Source organism: Mustela nigripes, chromosome 13 (genome assembly GCF_022355385.1).
Source record: "Mustela nigripes isolate SB6536 chromosome 13, MUSNIG.SB6536, whole genome shotgun sequence".
Taxonomy (NCBI): domain Eukaryota; kingdom Metazoa; phylum Chordata; class Mammalia; order Carnivora; family Mustelidae; genus Mustela; species Mustela nigripes.
The window spans coordinates 74,320,265-74,341,937 of NC_081569.1; the positions used below are offsets into that span (position 1 = coordinate 74,320,265).

Below are 21,673 nucleotides of genomic sequence, written 5' to 3' on the forward strand. Positions count from 1 at the left end.
AATGGGTCAGAGCCTTTTGGATTTTGGAATTAGAGAGAAGGGACAGTGGATCCATACCACCTAATTTGTATACATAGCTCTCTCAAATCCATTTTCTTGTTTGCTCAGAAATACACTACAGCAGGACTGACCTATGTTCAGACAACAAGTAAAAGTGGCAATACACCCAAACATCAACAGGCAGGCCACAAAATATTCTCAAAGGGGTTCAGAGGCACCCACACATGGTCATCATCACTGACGACTACAGCAAAAGAGAAACAAAAACAACAACTACAAAAATTGCTAAATCCAGCACCGGAGGACCAGGCAGAAAAAGTGGTAGTCCACAGAGCAGGAAATGAAGGTATAAATGATTCTGTAAGCAAATAAATAATATTGTTAGGAAGTCCTATCACTGATTTCTAAAGGGCTCTCCAAAGGTGGGCACAGAGATGTGCACACACAAACAGTGGCATTCATAAGCCAAAACTGAGCTGTTCCAGATCAACCTGATTTGTTTCCATGCGAAAACAGAAACAGCAGTGCATGCCACCTGCTCTCTAGGGCTGCAGAAAGGAACGGAATAACACCTTTTGCAAATAAATATATGGAGATAAATACATATATTCTTCTAAACAACCAGAAAGATCCCCATGTAATGCCTCATATGAAAAACTTCTTTTAGAACCAAATTCTGGCAGGAATAAAACTTTTTCTAAGAAACAGGGAAGTGCTTTCCTTTCTCAAAAGAAGTACAAAATAACAAGAAAGAGGAAGGAGAATGCATAATCCCACTTCCAATGAATTCTAACACCAGAACACCCATTGTATTTACCTATGAATCTAAAAGGTTTCATTTCAGGGAGAAGGAGAATGCTGCCTCAACATTTCTAACAGGCACCTCTGGATTCCATTGTAGCCAGTACTAACAACAGTAACCACCATGTACCCTACTGATCCTCCACTACATACAAGGTACGGTGCTCAGTTTTTGAAGGTTACCATCAATCCTCATGTTAGTAATAGAGCCTACCTTATAGGGTTATCAACCCATTTTACACATAAGAAACTAGATCCTTCAGGAAAGATCCCAGAACTCTTAAGAAGGAAAATCAAATGATGATGATGTTATCTCTTGCCAATTACTTGGTTTCTACTCTGATAAAAGTGGCATAGCTCATTTGCAGTAGCTCACACTTCATCCCCTCCTAAACACCACTTCAGTAAGCATATAACAGAAATAACTCTCTTGTCCACACCTAAATCCTTTTCCATGCATCTCAGATGAAAATGTGTTCCTTCTCTTCTTCCCTCCCTCCACCTCTCCCTCTTGCCCCATTTTTCAGAAGTTCCCCTTGACTGTGCCCATCATCCGTCCATCCATCCATCCCTCTACTCATCCATTCCTTTTTGGGTACCTATCATATACCAAGCAATGAAGGTACAAAATGTGTAAGTCACGGTCCTCTTCCTCATGCAAGCAAATAATCATACCTAAGCATAAGTTACATATGGCACAGGAGCAGCACTGATTATTTCTGGCTCAGGGTACAAGTTCAATGGTCATAGAAGTCTTCAAAGAGGTGGTAACCTTTGACTGGCTCTTAAAAATGACTTCAAAGATGCAAAATAGACAAGGAAGAGAAGGGCATTTTAGGCCAAAAGAGTGATGAATGATACTATCTGAGTGTTCCATGTCCTTCAAGACAGTGAAAAATGACAATGGGGAGATGAAGCTGGGAAAGAGGGATGGGCCACAGGCCACTGGATCTTGTTGACATAAGGTCAACAAGATCCAGTCCCCAAAGGTTAGTTTTTTGTGTCTGTCTGACCACAGCACCTAGGACAGTACCCTGCCCTAAGGGAAGGGAAGAAGGGAGGACATGGGGCCCAAAGGAAGCCAAGGTTCTCATCAACTCACCAAGAGAGCCTGGCCACCTCTTCCCAACACCCCTCCCAGCATCCTTGCTCTTACCATAGCCCTGTGGTTTCTAAGAACTAGTCTCTTGCCTTTTTTTGAGGCCAATATCTGCCAATTAATTGTGACTCTAATACACTGGGGACAAGACACTCTTCATCCTGAGGGGCAGCTCTGAGGGCAACACAGGAAAAAAAAAAAAAGGTTCACTGAGTTGGGCAGGGAGCAGGAGAGCTGATTTTAAATAGATAGCTTTTGAAGGGAAGTAGCGAGATCATAGACCACCAGTTAGAGAGAGCTTCAACATCCACCTAAACACCAGCGTACCATAAAGACTGTCTGAGCTACTGGGTCTTTATCAGCTCCTCCTGGGCCTTTAAAGCAATAATCCCCATGCTTTCTGAAATTGCTATAGCTTGTCTCATTCATCTGATTCATAGATTTTCATTGCCTCTTCAAAAGAAAGAACAAAATCCTGTTGCTATAAAACTTGTTCTTTGTTTTTAACTAAGGTGGATTTAAACGAACTGTTATGAGAGTTTCCTGACACCCTACAGGATAATTAGACACATACTGATTTCCTGAACAAACTCAGAATAAAAAAAATCACAAATCCAGAAATTCAGCCTTCATAAAGACCAAGATGATAGGGAAAGGGCAATATGCTTGAACAAGAAATGCAAGTAGAAATCTGGCCAAACCAGACATAAAATACTGGTACACTTCAAGATTATTTTTTCATACAAATAATACTGCAAATGCAGTGAATACTATTTATAGAGCTAAAAATTTTTATATTAATTTCAGAACAAGATAAAATCACTGAGTCTTCCCTTGTACTGAAGCAATTTAAGTTTTAGGTATCACAAGGAAATAACTTCTAAGAAATGATGACCTTAAACATAGTTAAATTTAAAAATGAAGAATCAGAAAAATTCTCAAGTTCTAGAGAATCACAATGAGTTGAGGAATCCAAAGGCCAGAATTAAGAGTCCTAGGTTTCCTCCTCTTACACTGTTGGTGAGAATGCCAACTGGTGCAGCCACTCTGAAAAACAATATGGACGTTCCTCAAGAAGTTAAAAATAGAGCTACCCTACGATCCAGCAACTACACTACTAGGGATTTACCCCAAAGAAACAAATATAGGGATCCGAAGGGGCACCTGCACACCAATATTTATAGCAGCAATGTTCACAATAGCCAAACTATAAAAAGAGCCCAGATGTCCATCAACAGATGAATGGATATGAATGGATAAAGAAGATGTGGTGTGTGTGTGCATGTATATATATATATATATATATGAATACTACTCAACCATTGAAAAAAATGAAATCTTGCCATTTGCAACAATGTGTATGGTACTAGAGGATATTATGCTGAGCAAAATTAAGTTAATCAGAGAAAGACAAACATCATATGATTTCACTCATATGTGGAATTTAAGAAATAAAACAGAAGAACATAGGGGAAGGGAAGAAAAAGTAAGACAAAAACAGAGAGGGAGACCAACTGTAAGAGATTCTTAATCATAGGAAACAAACTGAGAGCTGCTGGAGAAGGGGTGCGTGGGGGATGGGGTAAATGGGTGATGAGCATTAAGGAGGGCACTTGATGGAATGAGCACTGGGTGTTAGGTGCAACTGATGAATCATGTAATTCTACCTCTGAAACTAATAATATGCTATATGTTAATTAAATTGAATTTAAATTAACAACAACAAAAAAAGTAGAGTCCTGGGTTTCCTACTGATTCATGGTGGAATGGTACAGCCTCAGTTTCCTTGTCTGTAAAATGGAGTACACAGAGAGATGAGAGTGTGGAAGAGAAGACAATGGGCTAATTAGGTATCTGAGACCTTTTCCTGATTTAAAAAAGCTCAATGAATTTTGTATTATACACAGAATAGATCCTTTCTAGGAAGAGAATTCCATTTCAACTAAAAGATAAAAGCTTTAGAATCAAGGAAAATAAAAATGGAAGACAAAGAAAGTGCATCAATCAATTCAGCACAAAAGTAAACTTCCATTTTTATGCAAATATCAGCTTATAAAATAAAAATGACTACGTGGTTTTGAAAGATGCCTATATGGATTTCCCAATTTCTTGCTTAGTTTTGTATGTCCTAATGCACAGGACAAACAATGACAATTTGGCATATACTATTATTTCCTATCCTCACTAGTTATTTTAAGAGAGTAACATGTTTATCAGTACACATGTAGGACAACACGCCAGCAGAATAGAGCAGAAATATTGCCAGGTTATTCTTGGACCCTAAAAAAAGAGCCTAAGATATGCCCTGCTTCCAAATAAAGGATGAGAAGGATGATGGTATCACTGAAATCCACGAGAAAGTGAAGAGTAGAAACTACAAAATAAATACAGTGGTAAAGACAAAAAGAAAAACTAGTGTTCCAGAATGTCTGGCATGACAGAGAAATGACAGAGATAAGAAAGTTAGAGAGGCTTGAAACATAAAACCTATAAGACAATAGAAACAAATAAGAGCAAAATAGACCAACTACCAGCAAATCATTTTGAACAAGATCACCAACATAATGGAGCATTCTATTTTGTATGGAAAGCCCTGTGGATGTATTGCTCCCAAGGACAACCACTGTTCCAGAATTTCTTCTCTCAAGCGATCAAGAAAGTTGGTGGTGAGAACCAGCATCTTACACATACGCACACTGAGGATGGAGATTAAGAAATCATGTGTTCACAGAACTCTCTCCATCCTGGGGCTGTGGCTTGCTTTGAGCATCCTAGAACCAGAAATCTAAAACAATCTCAATAAAAAAAGAAACTAGATCTATCCTTCCCTCATCCCTCCCTCAGTCTACAGACCAGTCAACAGAGTCACATCTAGCAAAACCCACCCATTGACTCACCATTTTACAGAGGGATTGGGTGAAAAAAGAAACACAGCCATTTACCTATGAGGTAAAGAGCAGCCACCCAAAGAGATAACCTATCTACCAAGAGTCAACAGTCTTCACAGTGGCCAGTGCATTCTAAGCAACAGCTCCCACTAGTGGTGGGGAGGAACACAAGGGGAAAGGAGGTACATGTTGACAGACTCCTTCAATTAATGTAAAACCCTATGCATTTCACAAAGTTATTATCACCCTCCCAGCCACCCCCAGAAGGCTGGTGTTCCTGAAAATTGAAGACATCTCTCTATATGGCTAAATGCTTCTGGAGTTCTACTCCAACTATGGAACTTTTCTCTTGCCTCAACCATACAAATTGGTACTAACTATAGCTTCTCCTAATACACACGTGCCATAGTTCTAAAGAACTCTTTCCTACTCACATAATACAGTAAACAGAAGCTGAGTATGTACCATAGAGGTAACACTGTGAGGATTCAAAATTAAATTAGAAAAAGATCCTGGTATCAAACAGCACAGAGTCTACTTTGAGGAGACATTGCAGGGTCTATGGAATGGCACCACCATTACCCAAACATGCAAGCTAAAAACCAAGGAGTAGTTTCAGATGCTTCCCTTTTTCTCACCCTATACTTCCAACCCATCACCATATCTAGTCCTATCACCTCTATTTCTCTAAACATTCACCCAGTTCTGTCCATCTTTACCTCCCTGGTCAGGTGATCATCACTTCTTCTTAAATGACTACAAAAACTTCAAACTGTCTAACCACATCTACTTTTGGACTCCTACGGTCCTTTCATCCATCTTCTTCCCTGCAACCAAAGTGATACCTTGTCAATCGGATCACTTCAAACCCATGTTTAGAAATGCTTGTGATTCTTAGGAAAAGTCTCTGACTCATACTCCTCATTGTCCATTCCCAGCCACAGGGGCTTTCTGGTGTCCATTGCTCAAACAAAGGTCCCTTCCACTGCAGGGACTTCACACATCCGGTCACCTCTCTAATGCCATCTCCTGCCTCTTTGACCTTGAGTCACCCTTTAGATCACATCTCTGAACAACCTTCTGAGGAAAGATACTCCGACTTCCTTGACTATGCCAGGTCCCCTCAAACACATACCTCTCCTGTAGAACCCTTGGGATAGCTGTCATTTAACATTTTATGCAATTATTTTTATACATAGTTTCTTTTAAAAATTGTTATAAAAGCAGAAACTGTGTCTAGGTTCTGTAGGTACTTTGTTGAGTGAAAAGACAGAGATAACATCAATATGAAACAAAATGGAAAAGGTGCCCAGAGAAAAATGCAAATGACTCCTGCTGGGTTTAAACCAGACCTCTTGCCTTTCACAAGCCATCCTTTCTGGGAACTTCTCAAGGTCTCTTCATCCTGACATGGCACTGTGACATGGTGTCCACATGAGGAAGGGAATAAAAGGGGAACTATCATAACTTTTGCTGCCCCTTCCCCTCCCAAGTCCAGAGATCAAGAAAGCAAGGGAAGAAGTAGGGCTCCCATATAGAAGGAGAGTGGCCCTGTCTATATTTGCCTTTAATAAAAGTAGGGCAAGGAGGTAACACCCCCAAACCTACTGAAACAGTTGTTCTGGGTGAAACTGCTCCTAAGAACCCCTGACAAATCCATCATCTCTCTGGAAGCCTTTCCAGGGTGTAGGCCAACCACCTTACACGGACTGAGTACCACTGTCCCTCCTTGAAATGAATTCTCTCTCCTTCCACAACAGTCTATTTCTTCTTGAAAATCTACTGCAATTCATTTCTCCATCACCCATCTAAACTAAACATATTTAAAATGCAGGAGCAGCCCACATTGATACACCTCTTATTAAGAAATGTTTACTTGTCCCTCTTCTAATACCTAATGTCTCAGGAGTAGCCCTTGGCTCTGCCCAGCCCCTACAGTTGCTCACTGCCTCAGGACAACACAGAATGTGGTGGTCAAGAGCCTGACCCAGGGTCATAACACTGGGCTGTGGACCCCAGGCCCAAGGAACTGTGGCCCCGCTTTCCATAAAATGGGGTGAATGACAGCACCTCACTAACAGTGTTGTCAGAATCCATGAAACACCTTTTGTAAGATCTAACTGGCTTTATTAAATGATTCACGAACTGGGCAGTACGCTCTCTCACAAGAGGGGAGGCACTCCTCCACCAAACACTCCTAGCACAGTGCCCGACACACTACGTGTATGATGATTAACTATTAGTATGATTAATATATTAAGGAAGCCTCAGGTATTCACGGAAATGAGCTCCTTATCCCCAAACCCAGAGGATTATTTTAAAAAAATCTCTGTAGAAAAATTCTCAGGGTAGAAGAACTCTAGACACTTGTAAGATAACACATTGACCTATAGGGAGACAGTGTTTGCTATAGCTCTGCCAAACGACAGTGGAACCATGACCTACATCCTAGTTACATATCCAGGAACTAGTCATTAGTCACACCCACTCAAAAAATAAGGATGTGGGTGGTTCTCCCCCCCCAGTCACAATGTATATCTTGTGTTTACCCGGTGTACTGTAAAGCTCAGAATACAAAGTACTATTTATAAGCTTCTTTTTTTTGGCAGGAGGTGAGTAAGTTCAGACATCCACCTGCCAAGTCCAAATCTGAGATGTACAAGTTACACATGTATATAGGATAATGTAATCTGCTAAGAAAACAGGGAAGGCAGCCCCAGCAGGTAGATCTTCACAGCCACTGGGGACAACTGCTCCTTAGTAACACCTGGCTCTTCACACCTGCCCTGAAATTCTCTACAGGAATTAAATGTGCAAGGAAAAAGAATATTTCACCAGGAAGGTTTTCATTAAAATAGCTGCACATCCCCCTACCCCCACACACCTCATTTTATCCAGGAAAATTGTGTGAAGAGAAATAAAATAAATTTTTAATCTGCACAGGAAATGATTTGGTTATCTGGCTGCCCATCACCCAGAGCTGTGCCCTGAAAACTGAGGCTGTGCAGGATATAGGTGCTAAGTATAAAGAAAGCCACCAAACGAAGAAACCACTCTACTGTGCCATCGTAAGAGAAGTCCAGAGGCTTCTTTGCCCCTGCTTTGAGCCAGAATAATTAGTGTAGCTTCTGCTTTCTATGTACTCAGTTTTTTTTTTTAAGATGTATTTACTTATTTTAGAGAGAGAGTGTGCACATGTGAGCATGCAAGTGGGGGGAGGGGCAGAGGGCGAGGATCTCAAGCAGATCCTGTGATGAGTCTGGAGCCGACCTGGGGCTCGATCTCACAACCCTGAGACATGACCTGAGCCAAAACAAAGAGTCAGATGCTCAGCTCACCGTGCCACCTAGGTGCCCCTCTATGTACTCAGCTTTTAGACAACATTTCCTGATCTTGACGGAACAAAGCCAGCTTGCTGAGGTCCATAAGCCAAAAAGGGTGAGAATAAGCCTCTGGGATGGTTTCGTGTATTTATTCCACAGCTCTCCTAGGACTCCCACATCTCAGAGGCAGCTGGATACCCCTATCAGAAAACAGTCTACCCAGGGTATTCTTTTCAGGGATTATTTTGGAAAATCTGTACCACATGCCAAAGGCATTAACCCACTCAGTTTCAGACAAAACTAATAGATGACTTTAAGATAAGGAACGAATGACTATTAAAGAGCTCAGCAGTATTTTGCCTCTGTTGGTCAGAGGTCATATTTTATATAAGCTCATATAAGCACATATATATATACTTATATCTTATATAAGTACCCATCTCGAGAAAGATTACATTCTCTGCAGAAGATAGTTTCCAATAGTGACAGTATTCATCAACACGTCTTGTCTTTATAAGAGTGTTTCCTGGGTGGCTGCTTGCCAGCCAGGAAGAAGAGCAGGCAGAGTAAAGCCTACAGGTCAGACTAGTCCGGCCAGGACGTTGTAAAGCCTGAAGCTGCTCTCTTGAATAGCAGGGCCTCAGGGACTCTGTTTGGGAAGGACAAGTGCCCTGAAGCCTGACTGACTTCTGTCCCCTGGGGAAGTTCCTGGGGGTCTATAACAGGGCAGGGGACAACTAGATCTTTGCAGTCCAAAGTTCCTTCAGCACTTTGTCAGAAGGGAGGTACGGTGGGAAAAAGCAAAGCTAGTGGCCCTCAGATAAGACAGAGCCAGTTTTGACTTCAAATCATGCTCTCTTTCTACTTCTAAAATCTCTCTGACTTTCCATCTCTAATGTGGAACCCTCAAGAGCAGTAACAGCTCCAAGGTTACCATAAGGATAAGAGATAGTGAAAAGTGAAGCAGGCCCTCAGAACCATGCTGTCTCCCTGCTAAATCTACCCTCTTTACCCCCTCAGAGAAGTTCCTCCCTTATAGGTATAGCCTCAAAAATAAGGTTTTGTTTTTAAGTCAGCCATGAAACACCCTCCCAATTCACTGACTGGGTTCTGGGAGGTCTTCTGCTATTTCCCAAAATCAAATACAGGCTCGAAGGGCATTTTGGAAACAAGCTAAAAATAAGAAATTCCAAAATGTTTTCCTCAACACTTTTGGAGCTGGGTGTACAACCATCCAGACTGCCATAAAAGGCAAATTCACTTATAGGCTATAGGTACTCTGAAGCTTTCAGGTGACCTCACAATTTTATAATTGCGATGAGTCACATACCCTGGGACGCCCCAACTTTTCAGCAAGTTCCCCACTAAGGGCTTTATGCCTCTTCATATTCTCATCCCACCTCATCGAGCTGTGACTCCCACAGTGGGGACTCTCCAGAAATTATGTTTGAGAAAACAATCAGACACCACTGACAGGTGACCCCCTTTACTATAGGTTTCAAGGACTTCTCATAGATGTTTCTATGGAACTCTCATTTTCTTTTAAGAAGTAAAAGAGGTGCCTGGGTGGCTCAGTTGGTTATGTGTCTGCCTTCAGCTCAGGTCATGATCACAGGGTCCTAGAATCAAGTCCCACATGGGGCTCCTTGCTCAGCATGGAGCCTGCTTCTCCCTCTCCTATGCCCCCTGCTTGTGTTCTCTCTTTCTCTCTCTGTCTCTCTCTGTCAAATAAATAAATAAAATTAAAAGATAAATAGGGGCACCTGGGTGGTTCAGTGGGTTAAAGCCTCTGCTTTCAGCTTACGTCATGATCCCAGGGTCCTGGGATCGAGCCCCACATCCGGCTCTCTGCTCTGCAGGGAGCCTGCTTCCTCCTCCCTCCTGCCTGCCTATCTCTGCCTGCCGATCTGCCTACTTGTGATCTCTGTCAAATAAATAACTAAAATATTAAAAATAAATAAATAAAAAGTAAAACAAACCACACAATTGAAAACCAGGCAAGAGACCTCACAAAAGAGGATACCTAAATGCCAACATACACATGCAAGACACTAAGCTTCACGTGGTGATAAGGGACATATGAACTGAAAACCATAAGAAGAGACCTCTACACAAACATCTGAAATAGCTAAAATGAAAATGACTTCTCAAACTAAGTATTGGCAAGAATGTGGAAAAGGGAACTCTCGTTCGCACCAGATGGGGCTATAAATTTGAGTGACATACTGGAAAACTGCTTGGCTCTATCTACTAGAGCTAAATGCATTCATGTCACAAGACCCAGCAAGAATGGCCACACACACACCCACACACACACCAGCGACTCATACCCATATGTCCCCAAAGACCTATGTTCATGAATGCTCACTGCAGCTTTATAACAGCCCCTAACTGGAAACAGCTCAAACGTCTGTAATTAAGAATTGTGGTATACTGATATAACAGAATACAGTCCAGATTCTGCTCCATGAGCAGTAGCGATGAATCTCACAACACTGAAAGGACTCAGACAAGAAAGAATACAAAAGGAGGACTGTACTCAGACGAAACTCAAAAATTGGCAAAAGCGATCCCTAGTGTTAGAAGTCAGGACAGTGGCTACCACGGAGAAGGAAGTTACCAGCCAGGCCAAGGAGAGGTTCTGGGGGTGCTAGCGGCTCTCTCTTTCTTCATGTGTGTTAAGACTAAATGGATGTGCTCATGGAGTGGAAATTCCCTACACTGGACCCGTGTAACCTGTCCTTGTTTCTGTGTTTATGTTAAGTTTAAAAAAAAATTTTTTTTTTTAAAGCAAACCCATCTAAATGCCTCCTTCTGTGCAATGCCAAGCAGGGCAAACCCATTCAACTGTCCCTTAGTGTAAATGTATGTCAGCACTCAGGCCTACTGAGAACAGTAAGAGGCACTGGGTTCTGCTTCCCACCTGTGCCTGCTCCCCGCCCTGACCCGGGGGAGCCCAGAACTCCGAGGGAGTTTGACTCCCTGGGCCTCACTTCTCTCATCTAGAGAAACTAGCTAGGTAATGATGAGTCTCAGATAAAATCTAGTGAGGACACTCTGCAGACCACAAACTGGCAGGACATCATCACGTCCTACAGTGGACGCCGTTGAGAAGCAGGAGAACCTGAGGAGAATCAGAAATTTTGAGGAGCTCTGGGTGGCGGGGGGGGGGGGGGGGGGGCTTCCTTTCAAGAGTTTTAGGGTGGTAGCGTAGGTTCTTTATTTATGAATTTACTTTTCAATGCCAACATGAGTTAGTAGACTTTCCGTTTGCACAGCTGTATCATGAACTGCTCTGTAATAAGCTTTCCATCATAAACAGTGCTTTTCAGCTCACACTGGAAATGCTACAAACCCTCCAACTGGAAAGTAAGGGGAAGTCCCTAGCACTACCTGCATGTGAGGGTGGTTATGGAGACAAGAGGAATCAGTATTTGTGGAGTGCTTAGACCTGTGTTCTATGCTAGCACATCACAATCTCCAGGGAGATGTTAAATACGAAAAATAAGAGACTGACAGAAAAATTGATGGACGGCACAGTGGAGGGGAATCCCAGAAGAAAGCAGCTGCCCAGCTCTGTCTATTTTGATGGAGTCTCCCCTATATGTCAGACATGCTAGGCCTCGGGGACACAAAAATGAAGATCCCAGCCTTGGGAGGCGTTCACAGCCCAGTGGGGCTGGAGAACAAGGGCTATTCCAAAACGAAGTGCCTAAATTCAGGACTCCCTGTCCCATTTTTAAAAATCAGTGGCAGTGTGGTTGGCAATGTGGATGAGGAAGTATGTCCATTTTATGACCCCTGAACTCTTTTGATAAGCACCAAATTTTTACCTGTGGGGCCAGATGTTTTTTGTTTTTAACTACTGTTATAGTTGCACAAGGATTTAATTTGAAAAGGCCTTCCTTCTGGAACCCCCAGCTTTATATACCTCGTTCCTTCTCGGCAGCAGGACCGCTTCCTTATTGCGACTTAATGATGGGTCGATTAATCACTTCAAGAATAATATTAACTTCTCAACCACTAGATACCGCTGGCTTTCCACCTGACCCTGTGTGAGGCGACATTTTCCTGGCAGTCTCAAAATAAAGAGCTGGGTGAGGCCGACCCTCTCTGGCCAAGCTCCTTTATGCACAGAGTGGCAAGGAGATTAGAGCACACACACTCCCTCGCCTCCAAAATCAGATCTTTCCCACTTCTGAGCAACACTCCTCCTCCACCTTCTGGAAGGACTGTAAGTGCCAGTGAGGCCTAGTGTGTTGGGCTTCAGCCGGACTCTTATCTTTGATTGCTTGATGTTGGCGCAACATCAGGTTAAATGCCCAGCCCTAGCTCCATAACTAAGTGAATAATCTCATTCTCTTCAAAATCGGGCATGAAAGAGCCACACAGGCCAATCCACCAAACAGTCAAACAAGAAGGTGAAACTGGGCCTCACACGGTGACATCGCCGTCCTTAGGAAAGCAAGGAATTGCAGGCTGTGAAGGCTTGGAAACGAGTTGGACTTACTGCACTTAGGGATTTGTTAAAACCTGAGGAACTACTCATGTCTATTTTTTTTCCCCCAGCAGAAAGTGAAAAGGATCTGTCCACTTCACTGAAGTGTAAACACAATCTCTTATTTCCTCTCCCTTCAAATGAGGATCAAGGAGATAGAGACAAAAGTTAACAAACGTCGACTCACCTTGTGTAACCCTACGCAGATGCCGCTACCTCAGCCAGCCCTGGGGAGTGCTGGTGTGCCCTCTTAGAGCCCAGACCACTCTCACAGGGGCTATTCACGCCCAGCCTCAAAACCAGCCCCAAGAGCCAGGCTGGCAGGGAAATGGAGACCCGGTGGGCAAACAACACAGGCTCCAGGTTGGAAAACTACAGCCAGTGCCAAGATTTAGTTCCCACTTCCTCCTCATCCCTTGTTCCCCATTAAACTAATTCTATCCAACCTTCCCAGAGTTAACAGATTCATGGAAAGCAAATTAACAAAACGCCCAGATTTTCTAAAGTCGATAATGAAACAAATACTTTCACCCTCATCCCCAGAAACTTTCATCCATGCTGTTCATGAAGTCCAGTGGTTTGCATTTTAGCTCCCTTTATTTCCTGTCTGGGAAAGAGATAAAGGTCACTAAGGGAGGGAGTAGGCAGCTAGGCAGGGATGGGCAGAGACCACCAACTGAGCAGCTCAGAGATGACCTTCTGGTCAAAAAGAAACCAACTCCGGTGTCCTTGGTTGGCTCAGTACGTTAAGCATCTGCCTTAGGTTCAAGTCATGATCTCAGGGTCCTGGGATCAAGCCCTGTGTTGGGCTCTCTGCTCAGCTCCCCTGCCACTTCCCCTACTTGTGCTCACTCTCTCAAATAAATAAAATCTGTAAAAAAATAAAATAAAATATTTGTGCGCTTTTTCTCAAAGAAATAAAATCTTTAAAAAAAATTAAAAAAGGAAAAATCAACTCCATCAAAGCCAAGTAAAGACCCGACACCTAAAAGTTATCCGGACTCAGCTGAGACTAGCACAGTGACTTTACCAAAGCTATGGTAATTTGAAAATCAACCAGGTTTCAGATCGTGAGGACCAGGTTTCATGCTTCATCTACTACATCCTCTCCCCTCTCATCCCATCCAGGCAAATCAAAAACCCCTGTGAAGCCCTTGGCTTCACACATTTCTTTCCCTTAGTCCTTTTTTTTTTTTTTTAAAGATTTTATTTATTTATTTGACAGAGAGAGATCACAAGTAGGCAGAGAGAGAGAGAGAGAGGAGAAAGCAGGTTCCCCGCTGAGCAGAGAGCCTGATGCGGGACTCGATCCCAGGACCCTGAGATCATGACCTGAGCCGAAGGCAGCGGCTTAACCCACTGAGCCACCCAGGCACCCTTTCCCTTAGTCCTGACCGTGGAATTCTTAGCCCTTTACAGAAGGGGGAGGCAAAAAGGCAGCATTCCATGCCCATTAGGTTAGGCACTTTTCTGTGAGATAGGTCTTACTCTGATGTTACAGAGAAGAAAGTTGTAACTCAGATGTGACTTACATCGCCCAAGTTCCCCAAGTAAATTAGCGGCAGAGCCACTACTCAGAGCTACTCAGCTCTGCTTTAATCTAAGGCCATCTGCTCCACACTGCACTGGCTTCTACTCAGAGTGATCACGGACCAGCAGCAAGCACGTAGTGGTTGTTCTAAGGGCAGGATCTCAGGCCCCAAGCCCTGGCCTACTGAATCAAACTCAGCACTTTAACAAGATCCCCAGGGTGTTTCTGCCCATGAGTTTAAGAAGCCTAGCTATGCTACAGCGATGAAGAGAGAAGCATCATCTCTCCCAGGGGGATGGCAGCCTCAGCTCCAGTGGAGTTAAAAACTCTTGTGGTATCATGACTGTTGGATCCAAACACAGTGATGCTTGTGTAATGACAAATGGCACCTGAACTCTGCTTCAGACAGAGGTTTTTTTGAAGGGCGGTCTTGACAGGCCTCCATAAACAAACTGGAAGATGACACTAAGACATCTGTCACAGTCAAATCTTAAGGGAGGAGCTAAACATAAGCTGCCAGTCAGAAGAGCCTATTGCGCTTTGGTGGGTCACAGCAAAGAAGCCTGCATATGGAATTTGTCTCTGGAGGGAAGTCCAGAAACATACTCCAATCTGACGATCCCAAGGCTCATGCCACAAAACCTATCCCACTGACTCAGGAGCCACTTGGAGCAAAGCGCCTTTAATTCAGGAGAAGAATCTGGATCATAAAGTAACAGGAAAACCCTAGAAGACCCAAAGACAGCAAGGACAAAGGAATCATCTAGATATTTTCTTTTCTCCAAAAGGAAAATCTGGCCTGAAACGAATACGCTAGAGTTCTACAGTTCTCTGACATTTCTTTTCTTACTATTTTCTTTTTGTTCCAAGCCTTCTTGCTTTTTTATCCTGATAGAATTCATACCTCATAAAATTCACCGTTTTAGAGACTCCACTTCAATATTTTGTATTTGCAAAGTTATGTAATCATCACCACTAATTCCAGAACATTTTTCATCACCCCATAAAGAAACCTGTACGCATCAATAATCACTCCCCATTCTCCCCATCTCCACAGCCCCTGGCGACCACTAATGCACCTTCTGTCACTACGGACTTGCCTATTCTGGACATTTCATACAAATGGAATCATACACCATAGGGCCGTTTGGGTCTGGCTTCTTTCACATAGCATGTTTTCAAGGTTCATCCCTGTAGCCCGAATCAAACTGCATTGCTTTGTACAGCTGAACCATATTCCATCGTATGGATACCCCACACTTTGTTTATCCATTCATCAGCTGGTGGGCATTTGGGCTGTTTCCGCTTTTTGGCTATTATAAATAATGCTGTTGTGAACATTTCTGTCCAGGTGTTTATGTGAACATGTTTTCTGTTCTCCTGGGTATATGCCCAGGAATGAAACTGGTGCTTGGGTACCTCTGTGTACTAGGTTGAGGAACTGCCTGTTTTCCAAAGTGGCTACACTATTCTGCATTCCCTGCACCAATGGAAAGTACAAGGGTTCCCATTTCTCCACATCCTCACCAACAACTGGTCTTCTACATCCTTTTAATAACAGCCATCCTGATGGGTGTGAGATACTACATGGTTTCGATTTGTATCTCCCTAACGACTAATGGTTTTGAGCATCGTTTCATTCACTTATTGCCATTTGTGTACCCTCTTTAAAGAAATGTCTATTTAAGAGACACCTGGATGGCTCAGATGGTTAAGCATCTGCTTTCAGCTCAGGTCATGATCAGCTCAGGTCAATCCTGGGATTGAGCCCCATGTTGGGCTCCTAACTCAGTGGGGAGTCTGCTTCTCCCTCTCCCTCTGCCTCTCCCCCTGCTTGTGCTCTCTCTCACCATCTCTGTCGAATGAATAAATAAAATCTTTGAAAAAAAAAGTCCATTTAAGGCCGTTGCCCATTTTAAAATTGGGTTGCCTTTTTATCGCAAAGTGGCAAGACTTCTTCCTTCATGCTATTTTTTGAAACTCTGGGCACACCCTTTCTTCCTGGAAAGCTCTTCTTCCAAATACCCAAGACAGCTGGACTTCCCTCTGTACTTGGACCCACTGTCCTCTAAAGGCCTAGAAACCTTGATTCTCTTTGTGTCTCATGTGCCCTTTCTTGTTTTTAACCTGAGTGTTGGGCCCCCTCCTCTTTCTCCACAAGTAGCTCTTCTGTGGTAACCAGAACTCATGGCTACTTCAGTGATTTCAAAGAATCAAGAAAGAACAGCAGGTTCTTTGACCACCAACACAGATTCACTCAGTCTTACCCTGTGCGAGGCATGATCCTTTTCCTGTGTGCTCTGAAAATTACTGACATGCAGGCACAAGTACAATCCTTTATACTCCTGCTCCATTATGCCACCAACCTAAAACGCCCCTTCTCTTCTCTAAAGAAGCACAACCACCCATCATTTACATTTTCACAGTTTATCCCCACCATGGAAACTAGGTGAAACCAGCCCACCCATAGCTGATATTAATTAGCATATTAGAATTGTTGGGATGTACTAATGTGGTAATGGAGTATTAGAAGATCCACACATAACCTCAAAAACGTTGCATTTTGGGAAATGTTTAATTGAATAAATACAACCAAGACGTTGTTGTTGAGGCTGTTAACTCTGGTACTTTCCAGAGACTCTGATATGATGATGCACATGTTGAGAATCTCTAAGAGGGAAAAATAACAGGCAGTGCTTCCAAATTGATCTGCCCTTTTCAAGAGCATACCTATTAATGGCCACCCCAATAGGATTCTTCTGATGTACTCCAGAAACTGCTGAGCTAATTCAATTGCTGCTTAATTCTATCAGCTGGACAGCATGGAGTAGAAACCATATTTTCTACCCGTGTAAGGAACCAAATTTGCTTTGTTTTAGAATATTGTAAATTGGAAGTCCCTCTATTTCCATGACGGTTTACAGAAAAAGAAAAAAACATACATTAAAAGTGTTCATAGTTTTGAAGACCCATCCAGATTTCTGAAATTGAAAAATGATATAATGGGGGGGGGTGTATTTTAGAATTGAGCTAGTATCAGGCAACCCGGGTTTTAGTTTAAGTACGCTCTAGGAAGGTTGGGGAAAACAGTGTTCCAGGAATGGGCTATGACTCTCTACGACCCAGAACCGTCCAAAGACCAAAGAGAACTAAGGTCTCATAAAGACCGTCTCACAACAGACTTATCCAAGGGAGTGAAGATACAAAGTAGTCACGTGTTAGGAAAAGCAGACGACAGAGATAAGGAAAGAAGCCTCCCCCACACTGGAAAAAAAATCCTAGCAGTGAAAAGTAGGGGTAACACCCAAAATATAAACATCAAGTTATGGGAAAGAATTTTAAAATAGAAATGTTCCCTACTCATGTTAAGTAGGAGAAACCATTTAAATTAGCTAGTGAATCTGAAGAATTACAACCGGAAGGGATTTCTTCACTGTGTGCTGATTACCATCAGGAAGATAGGCATGGGCCTTGCAGTTTTATCTACTAAAACACTAAATGGTACACTTGAGTTTTTGAATAGGTTTCTGATTTTACTGATAGGTCTCTCTAGTGCTAATCATCCTAAAACTAAAACAAAGCACAAATGGAAGGTTAAGATAAAGCATGTGGTCAGCTGGGATTCCATTTGGCAGGGCAACACAAGAACTTATTAAAGTTCTAATCTCCTCTTACAACTAGTCATTTGGGTGCTACATAAACCTTATTCTTTCTCTAGGATGTCATCTCAGGGGCCCGCCCAACTCCAACAGGCTCCCTCCCAAGGCCTCTCTGATACAAAGCAGTTAAAGTTCAAGGCCACAACTAGTCATGGTGGGCTCTCAATCCAGCACTCTAGCTTGGGGGGCAAGAAGAGCTTAAGACAGGGTTGTGGTAAACAGTCCTTGATTATTAGCAAAAGATAGAGAGAGGCTGATATACTGCACAGCTGCCCCCGGAAGTCAGCCTTCCTTCCCCTCAGAGTGAGAGAGTACCTCATTCACCTCCAACATCACCATTGACAGAGGAAGGGAAGGCCTTTGCCAGGTCTGACCACCAAAGAACATCTGTCACAAAGTATACTACACCTTCTCTCCCCACCCCCTAGTTCTGGGTAAGCTGTCCATTTAGAGAAGGAAGCACATTGCCAGGGTTTTGTTTTGTTTTGTTTAACACTGGCTTATAGCTATTTGACCTGGTTTCCAATCTTAAGGTTCAAGTTGCCATAACTTTATGCACCCATCCCCTGCACAAATGTCTGAGATCCCCAAAGAAAGGACTTATCAATAGCAGGGTCACCAATCTCAGTCCACTCAGGAGTCACCTAGAAACCAGAGGCTGAGTATTTTACAGTGTGAAAAAGAAGGGGGAATCCTATCTTCTATGTGGGTAAGATTCATTAATTTGAAGAGCAATCAGGATTATTAAAAACTGGACCATTGTAAGTGACACAGGTACTGGAAATGCAAAATGCTTTAGGTAAGTTCCTAAAACACCCTAGAGCTCTGTGTGTGAAGTATTAAAATAATCGCATTTCAGAACAAACCTCACCTCTCTCTTTTTCTCTCTCATGCACACACACATCTCCCTGCCGTAAGTCAATGATTCTGTTGGCAGAATTGCTAGTCCTTGGACTAGCAGCACTGGCATCATCTGGAACTAGTTGGAGATACAAATTATTGGGCCCCCTTTCCTCCACGCTAGACCTAGAGAATCAGAGATTCTGGCAGTGCAGCCCAGCACTTTGTTTTAACAAGCCCTCCAGTTGACTCTGATGCTCACGATTGAGAAACCCTGCTCTAGGATTAGGGAAGATGCAGCACTTGGGAGGCCCAGGAGCTGGATTAAACCCTTATTAGTCCAGTGAGAGGAAATCCCACCCTTTCTTGTTTTTGGTGACTACTGGCTCTTAATCTGACTGATGAGGGGTTAAGTCCTTAGTTCAAGGTCACTGTTGGAGGCCAAGTCAGAGCTCCAGTCCAGGGTTGGCTGACTCATCAACCTTTATTCTCTTCATAGAGATCTAGCTGATATGCCAATTTTGGGGCCCAGGACTCTGAACATTGATAAGGCAACCCTGGAGATCTCCTAATCTACACCAGGCTCCTTTCCTCAGATAAGTATGAGGGCTCAACCTCAACCCTTAAAATTGAGAGGTGGATTTTAGGAAAAGAAAAAAAAAAATGGATAAACAGCTATTTCCAAAGACCTGAGCAACTAAGTATCTCGGTGAGGAGTGGGTAGAGGGGAGAAGGCTTAGGTGTCTTATTATAATTAAAAGTATTCATTAATTTAGAAAAAACTGAGTAAAGAGCACAGGCACAGTAAGATCTGAATGGTGCTTTCAAGTTTTCTTGGAACTTTCATTTCTATTATCTCATGCAAGTCTCACAACAATCCTGCAATGAAAGGAGAGAAAGCCCCTAGCGTCCCCATTTGATAGAAGGGGAAACTGAAGGTCAGAGTGGCTACTTGTCTATCAGCACAGTCATCAGCTGTCAAGACAAAACTTGACCTCAGGTCGGACTCTAGAACCTGTATACCCACCCCATGTGAGTCCCACAGCTGGAAATCCACCCCAAAGCAGATTAACCCCAGGGAAAAAGCAAAAAGAAAAACACGCAGCAGAAACGATAAGCCCCTAAAGCACAGCACCCGAACAGTGTGTGGGTGCCCCTTTAAGAACCTAACACACAAATCCAACAGCCAAGGTGTTCAGCCAAAAAAGAAAAAAAGGAGGGAGAGAGAGAGAGAGGCATATTTCTAGCCCGCATAATCATTTCTGGACCAATTCCCACTAGCAGCCTCTGAGGCGAAAAGCGTCTCACTGCCTGGCTGAAGCTCCTCCACCACCACTCCCCCCTCTCAATCCCCCCCCCCCACCCCGGGGGTTATGACAGCACAGCTCTCACTCGTGTGCGGGCAAAACCCCAAAACTCAAAACAAGAAGTGAAAAAAGTGGAGCTAGAAGAAACCGGCAGCATCCTCCACACCCCAGCAACCTGCACAATGCCAGTTCCAGGGTCTTGGGGTGGCCTGCAACGCGATGTTAGGAGCCTGTGGAATGAGGCGGACATTCTGGTGGACCCACTGGCCCTGTTGTTTCCCACCCAGTCCCTAAGGAAGAATAATTAAAGGGAGGATTCGTTATGAAGTCCTGGGGCCAGAGCCCAAGGCCGATAAATCCAGGCACCCTTTCCTAAGGATCAGAATGTCAACTCAAACCCTCCATCTGGTCCTTCCCTTTAAGTCCTGTCCTCTGCGAAGATAAGCAGGGTGGGGTTGGCGGGGTGCTGTAAACCTGAGGAAAGGCTGGAGGAAAAACTGTACCATCCGCCTACCCCAGCCATATTGCCCCATGTGTGTGGGGCTCGATTCCGTCCCGCGCTACCCGCGCTAACTCGGAACCGGGCGCCCCTGACCACGTCGGAGGTTGGGGAGGGGGCAGCGCCCAGCTACACGATCTGGAGGTAGGGAGCAGTGCCGCCCGGACAGGCTATCTCACTTTTGGCAGGAATGATTTTCCTAGAAGACCCTAAGGAAGAGATCTGGTGAATCGCGGATTTCAGCCAGGGGTGAAGGAACTCAGGCCAGGGGCGCAGCGACCCACTCCGCTCCTCCACACCAGGGTCTCGGGGCGGCACCCTCGGGACTCATCCTACCGCGGGGACAGTGCGGAAAGAAGGGCTCCATCCTCAACTTTCTCGGAGGAAACTGCTCCGCTCCGCGGCTTGCCTAATCCTCTCCGCACACTGGGTCCCAGGTCTGGGGAGAACCAGGGACCGAGTCCCTCACAGCGCGCACAAAGCAGCTGCGCCTGTGCGCGCAGCCCCCTCTCCCGCTGCCCGCCAAGTTGAACGCATCTCTCTGGGCACCTCCCTACTCCCAGGGCCCCGCAGTGAGGTCCCTGCCCCGGCCGCCCGCATCGGACCGAGCTCGGGGTGCCCCGACCGCCGCGGCTACTGCAGCCGCATCCCCCCCACCCCCCGCGTCCCCTCCAAACCCGGCCTGGCCTCTGCCTCTCCCGCCCGGTGCCCCACGCCCCGGCCCTACCGTGCAGCCCGGCTGGTGCCGGGGCAGTGCCCGTGTGCAGCACGCGTCCCAGCCGGCGAGGCTCCTCCCCGGGGGTTGCCCCGCACGGGGCTCCGAGCTCCGGACAAGGCTCGGCCGGCCCGGGCGCTGGCTCGCCGCCGCTCGCGGCTCCCGCGCCGACTCCCGCTGCCGCGCGCCAAGAGGGAGGGGTTGAGGGGGGGAAACTCCCGGCAACTCCAACTCCGGGCGCTGGAGCTCCAGCTGCAACCGCGCGCCCGCCAGCCACCGAGTGCGAGCGCCTGCGGAGCAAACCTGCCCCCGCGGCCGCCTCTGAGCATGCCCAGTGCCGCCGTGGGCGAGCCCGAGCGCCCTGGCCCGGGGCAGAGAGCTGCGGCGGGGGGCTGAGGACCCGCCCCGGGCTCGGGACTGCAGACGTGGGACTAGGGGAGGGAGGGACAAGCCAGTGCCGCGGAGGGGGCCCTGGAGCAAAGGGCCAGTGGCGGGGGGGGGGGGGGGGGGGGG

At 44.9% G+C, this 21,673-nt stretch overlaps 1 protein-coding gene across 1 annotated transcript in view; it reads right to left on the reverse strand.

Annotated features, from left to right (window-relative positions):
- Positions 1–21,550, reverse strand: part of STXBP6 (syntaxin binding protein 6) — a 254,986-nt gene extending 233,436 nt beyond the window's left edge. The window contains exon 1 of the mRNA XM_059373023.1: positions 21,173–21,550. The gene's annotated coding sequence lies outside the window, so the exon portion shown is untranslated. The remainder of the gene's footprint in view (positions 1–21,172) is intronic.
- Positions 21,551–21,673: the final 123 nt, after the last annotated feature.